General features: G+C 33.9%; 1 non-coding gene across 1 annotated transcript; it reads right to left on the reverse strand.

Annotated features, from left to right (window-relative positions):
* Window positions 1–5618: 5618 nt before the first annotated feature.
* LOC123387965 lies at window positions 5619–5724 on the reverse strand. Its single transcript, XR_006602454.1, has one exon. It is a non-coding gene; the product is annotated as a U6 spliceosomal RNA (small nuclear RNA).
* Between the last annotated feature and the right edge of the window lie 2106 nt (window positions 5725–7830).

Here is a 7830-nt window from a genome sequence, read left to right on the forward strand (position 1 = left end):
TTAAAATCAGAACACTTTTGCTAGTGAATGGAAAGACTGCATGTCTTTAAGATGTTAAATATCCCCAAAGTACATTTTTTAACATGATTCCAATTAAAGAGCATAATTACAATTAAAAGAGTGGCTTGGCCCACATAGTTTGATTTACTGTGACAATGGAAATAAACCATCCCTATTCTTTTGGGTTAGATTTAGATTCTTTAGTATTCAATGGGGGGCTCCTTGGGAATTATTGATTGCAACATAAAACACCTCAGAGAGTTATTTTCAATCATTTCATTTCATTCTCTAACAGTGTAGCATTTGCTTTATCATAGTTGAATGTCACAGACAAATGGCTTTTGAAGAGAATTTAAAATGTATAACAAAGACCTGTGGCGTTAGAATTGTTAGTAGTTCAAGTCTCTATTATCTTTAGCATTGCAGAATATTCTTCTTCATTTGGCCATTTTTAAAATCAGTTTGGTTAGATATAATTCATAAGCCATAATTTCTTGCCTTTGCCTTTTTCTGTTTTTCTCTTTTTCTTCTTTTTCTTCTTTTAATATCATTCCTGAATTATATTTGATAGCATTCCCTGATTCTTACTTATGGCATAAGTTCTTTATAGAATGCTTGGAAATGCACTCAGCCAAATTCACTCCCAAATTCCCCAGGAAAACTCAAATTTGTGAAATTATTATAGTTTCAAGAAAAGTACAACAAATTTTCTAAAAGGTATCTATTGATATCTACCTATATCAAATCTATATACAAATCAATGGCAGCAATAATTCAACTCACATTTAGGTAGCCTTTAATTCGTGTCAGTTACTGCACTTGGCACTATAAGCAACACAAAGGTGGAAAAAAGATATTCATATTGTTTGTATGCATCTTAGAGTCTTACAGATGCCTTAAGAATGAAGCAAAGCGTTTTCTCTTAGTTGTTAGATCAAGTTATTTTACCCAACATATGTTATTTTTATATATTTTTGTTTAATTTTAACTTGAAATACATGAGAGAATAATCTATAATTTGGGGCACTTTTTATTTTTTTTGCCCGAAACAACTTGGAGGCATTTCAAGATATCTTGTGAAAATCTTATACATACTTTCTATGCTGAAAATATGACAGTCTTTGTAAGTGAGGCCTTCTGGGTCATATATATAAATATGGAAGAAGAATAGTTCAAGAAATTATTGTGTCCATAATTTAATAGATGTCTTTTGTTCATTGCACTGTTAGAAAAAATGCTATTTTGAGTCTCTCCTGACAGCTGCCTGTAAGTAAACTATTAGTGCAATTGGTAAAGCCAAAACATTAATCATAATTGCTTTTTAAGACAATCATTTTGGAACTTTTAAAAATGTTCTTAGGTTTTGCCAATCTACTATTTAGTGATTCTCCTAATTTATCAGGCCCCAATTTCATATTCAATGATAGAGAATCAATATTACTCATCTTTGGGAATTAAATATGATGCATGCTTCTCAGAACTTCATTTCCTATCATATAATTTGAGTATATGTACAATTTGAGTATTCACTTACCATGGAGTTCTCTGTCTTTAGCCCAAACATGTAGATGTAAAATATAAAACCACTACAATGTCCACCACATCCGATCACAGCCAACAGAAAATAAAATCAATCTAGGAGTGCTCAGACAAACTTAGGCTCACACACACAAATGTATCTTCTACTGAGCATTTCTGCTGCTCTGCTTTTTAACTCCAATGCACTATTGAGGTCTTCTGTTCTTGTGTAATCTCCCACTGACCATGTGGCTCTCACCGTAGGTGCGGGTTCCTCCTGACAGGTACAACCGTCTATTTCTACATATCACTGGTCTTCTTGTGGGGGTGGGAGGTTGGGGGAGCCAGGTGGTGGGCATTAAGGAGGGCACGTATTACATGGAGCACTGGGTATGGTGCAAAAACAATGAATACTGTTATGCTGAAAAGAAATTAAAAAAAATATCACTGGTCTTCTTTTCTGGAAGATTATGCTTGTTCTTCCTTCCCTTTTTCTCCTTCTCTTCCCCTTCCCCATTCTTCCTCCTTTTCTCTTTCTCCTGTTATTACATTCTTCCATCAGGAATAGAAACTCCACTGTTATCCCTTGATAAATAATTAAGTGTCCCATTGGTTTCTACAACTGTATTACTGCCCATTGACAATGGTGGCATCATAGCAACCAACTTGTATGCTATCTGCAAGTGAAATAAGAGAATACATTTTCCTTTTTGTTCTTTTTCTTTGGCAGTTCCAATAAGATGTTCATTGTGGCTAAGGGATTACGATTTGGGGTTTTCTAAAAATATATTAACAGTTTTACATATCCCTTTCTACAGCCTTGTTGCTAAATTACTGATTTACTCATGGGGTCTAAGTCCTTATTTCCTGGCATGGGTCCTCTTGGGAGATACTACATTTGCTGTCACAACAACTTTCTTAGGCCAATATATCAGTTTGAAAATCAAGCTAACACTACTGGACATAACTGAGTCAATTTTTAATCTCTATCTACATATACTTTTTGAAGGGGAAAATATTAGGGTGTATCAATGTCAAATAAAGCCTATGCATAGATATATTTCTTTATCAGTAAGTTGTAATATACCAAACTGATCAGTACGGTTCCTAAATGTTTCAATGCTTGCGTTATTTACTGCAGCTTTTCTTGGTGGCATAATAAAATACAATTGGTTCATAATATAATCAGCATCAAATTTGTTTTAACATTTCTATTATCACCTCAATAATAATATGTTGTTTGGATTTGAATTATAACTTAAAAAGTAATATTAGTGGGATGCCTGGGTGGCTCAGTTTGTTAGCCACCGCTTTGGCTCAGGTCATGATCCCAGGGTTCTTGGATCTAGCTCCAGATAGGGCTTCTTGCTTGGGAAGGACCCTGCTTCTCTCACTGCCTCTACCTGCCCCTCTGCCTGCTTGTGTGTACTCTCTCTCTCTCTCTGGTAATTAATAAAATCTTTTAAAAAAAGTGATTAAAAAAAAAAGTAATGTTAGTGATAGTCACAGAAAAGGTTTTGCTGTTGTCTCAGTGATAGTAATTTTGATAGAAATATCACAGCTTATAATTCACCAGAAAATAATAAAGAAGATTCAGAAGGTAAAGAAAAAAATCTTCAAATCCTTAAACATAAATCATAATAATTGTGGAATGGTGTATATGAAATACATTGATTTGAACGATGACATTTCAATATTTATTTTCCACATTTAATATTTGTTAACCTGCTTACATCTCAGTATGGAAAAAAATCATTCTAAGCTGCCTATTTTTCTCCACAATGGGATACCATATTACAAAGTGGGGTTTTTTAAAGTATTTTATTTTTTAATTGAATACCTAAAAACTCTGAGTTTTATAATGCAATCCTTCTTTTGAAGTTTTTTTTTTCTTACTAGTGAATATTGTAGCCATCTCAAATGTTTTCTTTAGTCTCCCCTTGAATCTATAATAGTAACAAAACCAAAAAAAGCAAATGCAACAACAAAGAAAAATTTCAGTTAGAACTGTAATTCACAGAAACTCTCAGGAAAAATAGTACTAAAAATTCTACTCTATAAAAATCACTGGTTTTGTAAATGCTTATGGTACTTGTTACCCAAGAGTCCATAAATAATAGTCATGTGCCTTAATATGAAAGAATATGGTTGTTCATTTTGATGTTTTTATCATTTCTCTCTTTTTAGTTGTTTTAACTTGATGGTTATATACAGAATAGTCAAGGGCGACAACTATAAACAAATGGAAACCAAAATGAAAACTTAGGTGTAAAAACACCTAGATATATAAGTGCATTAATGAGCTAGATATGTAAGTGCAGGGATAAAGGGGACATTTATCATCAGTAGAGAAGCCACAGAATTGCATATTTATGCTTTGCCAAATTGCATGGGAAGTTTTGTATTGAAAGGGCTTTGGGGGGAAAAAATTATTGTATCAACTTTGAATTAATATTTATATTCTTATTTTTCAGAGGGTACTTGGAAAATGAATTTTTCATTAACATTAATCCAGACTGTTTAGAATAATTGCTAACCTGACAAGAGCTATATTTTGTCTTTTAAAAAGTGTCTCCTAGAACACTTTTTGTTTATTACATTTACACCATCACATTCTTTCTATTTGCCATTTGCCAACCTGGTTTAATAAACTTAGTTTTTCCTAATTCTAATTGTGTTTGAATGTTCCAAGACTACATCATTTTCCTTTAACCCAGCATATGATTATAACAAGGAACTCCTTGTCATTTAGGTTTAAAAGAAAACATTTACTGTACCAGACTTATGATAAAAATGCTGCTTAAATTGTTTGGGTGTAAAATATCAGTTTTTACTTTTAAAAAAAAATAATGTATGCTAACAAGAAATTGGAAAAAACTGAGAATCTATCTTGATGAAAGGAAAGATGTCTTGGATGACCTTGTAACGTTGCATAATTTTAGAAATCAATTTTTGCCTAATGCACTGAGAGAATTTTTTTCATCATATCCATGCCCCTGAAGAGCATGGGGAGTATCTTGAAACTCTCATAACAAAGTTCTCACATAAATTCTGTGCTTGTAACCCCGATTTAATGTGAGAACTTGGCCTTAGTCCTGATGCTGTCTATGTACTGTGCTACTCTTTGATTCTACTTTCTATTGACCTCACTAGCCCTCATGTGAAGAATAAAATGCCAAAAAGAGTATTTATTCGAAATACCCATTGTGCTGCTCAAAACATTAGGGAAGATTTTGTAGGGCATCTTTATGACAACATCTACTTTATTGGCCATGTGGCTGCATAAAAGCACAATTGCTAGGACTTCAACTATTAACTTCAAACTAGGGTTACCCAAGGACTTATTTAGCAGATATGGGGGTTACATTAGTGCTGGTCATTGTAGCCTCTGTATACAATCAAGCTTGAGTGTACATCTTTTTTTTCCCTTTTACTATTTTCTTTTTTAGTAATTTCCTTGGGGAACTAAAGAATTTTGTAGAATTTTTCTTAATTTTGCTTATCATGTTTTGCACAAAGCAGAGCCATTGCCTGACACAGCTGTTTAAGAAGGTTCAACTGACATTATACTCTAAAAGATGGCATATTTGTGCATTAGATTTGCTTGAAAAACCACTCATTTTCATTCTTTTTTAAAATACCATGTAATATGTACATATTTAACTGAAGAGATTTGTAATCATAATTCTTTTATTGTAAAAATTTTAACTAAAGCCCTTCCTTTTTCTCTCAAAAAAAAAATAATGTATGCTAAATCTCTCAATTTCATAATAAGTAGGTGGTTGTTCTTGAGTTTTCTCTTCACAATAGTTTAAAAGAGCATTTAAGCAAAGATCCAGATACACCCAGTTTAAAAGTGATTGCTTGAAATTATATCTTTTTTTTTTCACGTCTCTGGTTTTACATGATGATGCAGATCCTGCTGTTTATTGTAACGATAAGGCTTGATACTTGAAAAAATGCAATGTGGTGAAAATTAAAAAAAAAAAAAAACAATTTAAATAACATGCTTCCATTGAGGCAAACATGATGTATGCATGTGTATTTACTTATATAGGAGTTTAAAATCTATTAAATGATTATTCAAATTAAAATGTATTAATAAATTATTATTCAAATTAATTCTATGTGTCATCCTTGCACAGGGACCTTGCTGTCTTCTCTGTACTGATTCAATTTCAGTATATGTGCTGCTGAAACAAGCATGATTCAAATTAATTTTTAAATTAAGAAGGATACTTAAATCTAAGCTGGAAAAATAAATGAATATAAAATTCACTGAAAACATTATAAAAAACAGAACAGAAAGATTTATGACTTGAATTGACATCTATCTGTCAATGATTTAAGAATCTGCAGCTTCACTGCAGGGCTTTCTTCTGGGTTCCAAAAACATATCCACTGTCACTGGATATACCATGTAAGGCTGCAAGTAAATTCATAGGAAACTACTGTATACAGTGGCATCTTTCATATTTTATTACACCTAGCCCCTGCTTATTCTTTATAATAATCTTTAAGAACTTGAACTAGTTCTGCACACCTCAATCAAGTCAGTCATTGCTCAGTCCACAATAATTCATCCAGAAGACAGACACCTGGCCTGAAGAGACACAATAAGATCTTTTTTGATAAGTTTTTTTTTTTTAATTTGGCTTTTCTTCCTCTGTGATCATTGCCTCCAAATTACACCCAGCTGTATCATCACCTATTATTGAAAATTGTTTCAGAATTAAACTATCCAAATAAGTCAGATCCAAGATTTGTAGAAGGAAAACCAGCATTTTTCAAAGAGCTGCAACAAACAATCCTAAAATTTGTATGGAACCAGAGGAGACCCTGGTTGTTGAAAAAAACCCCAAAAACCTGGAGGCCATATTGTCTGATTTCAACTTTTACTACAAAGCTGTGATCGCCAAGACAGTATGGTACTGGCACAAAAACAGACACATAGACCAGTGGAACAAAGTAGAGAGTCCAGATATGGACCCCCAACTTTATGGTTGAAATAATCTTCAACAAAGCAGGAAAAAACTATACAGTGGGGAAAAAAATAGTCACTTCAATAAATGGTGCTGGAAAAATTGGACATCTATGTGTAAAAGAATGAAACTCGACCATTCTCTTACACCATACACAAAGATAAACACAAAATGGGAAAAAGACCTCAACGTGAGGCAGGAATCTATCAAAATCCTAGAGGAGAACATAGGCAGTAACCTCTTTGACATCAGCCACAGAAACTTCTTTCAAGATATGTCTCCAAAGGTAAAAGAAACAAAAACAAAAATGAACTTTTGGGACTTCATCAAGATCAAAAACTTCTGCACAGCAAAAGAAACAGTCAACAAAATGAAGAGGCAGCCTACGGGATGGGAGAAGATATCCACAGATAACACTACAGACAAAGAAAGGGTTTATATGCAAGATGTACAAAGAACTCCTCAAACTCAACACACACAAAACAGATAATCACATAAAAAATGGGCAGAAGATATGAACAGACACTTCTCCAAAGAAGACATACAAATGGCTAACAGACACATGAAAAAATATTCATCTTTAGCCATCAGGGTGATTCAAATCAAAACCACATTGAGATACCACCTTATACCAATTAAAATGGCCAAAATCAACAAGACAGTAAACAACAAGTGTTGGAAAGGATGTGGAGAAAGGGGAGCTCTCTTCCACTGTTGGTGGGAATGCAAGTTGGTGCAGCCACTTTGGAAAATTGTGTGGCAATTCCTTAAGAAATTAAAAATAGAGCTACCTTATGACCCTGCAATTGCACTACTGGGTATTTACCCCAAAGATACAGATGTAGTGAAAAGAAGGGCCATCTGTACCCCAATGTTCATAGCAGCAGTGGTCACAGTTGCCAAACTCTGGAAAGAACCAAGATGCCCCTCAACAGAAGAATGGATAAAGAAGATATGGTCCATATATATAATGGAGTATTACACCTCCATGAATACTCAACTTTTGTATCAACATGGACGGGACTGGAAGAGATTATGCTGAGTGAAATAAATCAAGCAGAGAAAGTTAAGTATCATATGGTTTCACTTACTTGTGAAGCATAAGGAACAACACAGAGGACATTGGGAGATGGGGAGAAGTGAGATGGGGGAAATTGGATGGGGAGACCAACCATGAGAGACTGTGGACTCTGAGAAACAAACTGAGGGTTTTGGAGGGGAGTGGGGTGGGGGGTTGGGTGAGCTTTGTGGTGGATATTATAGAGGGCATGGAGTATTACATGGAGCACAGTGTGTGGTGCATAAACAATGAATTTTGGAACACTGAAAA

Source organism: Mustela putorius, unplaced genomic scaffold, assembly GCF_011764305.1.
Source record: "Mustela putorius furo isolate JIRA1106 unplaced genomic scaffold, ASM1176430v1.1 tig00003867_pilon_pilon_pilon, whole genome shotgun sequence".
Classification (NCBI taxonomy): Eukaryota; Metazoa; Chordata; class Mammalia; order Carnivora; family Mustelidae; genus Mustela; species Mustela putorius.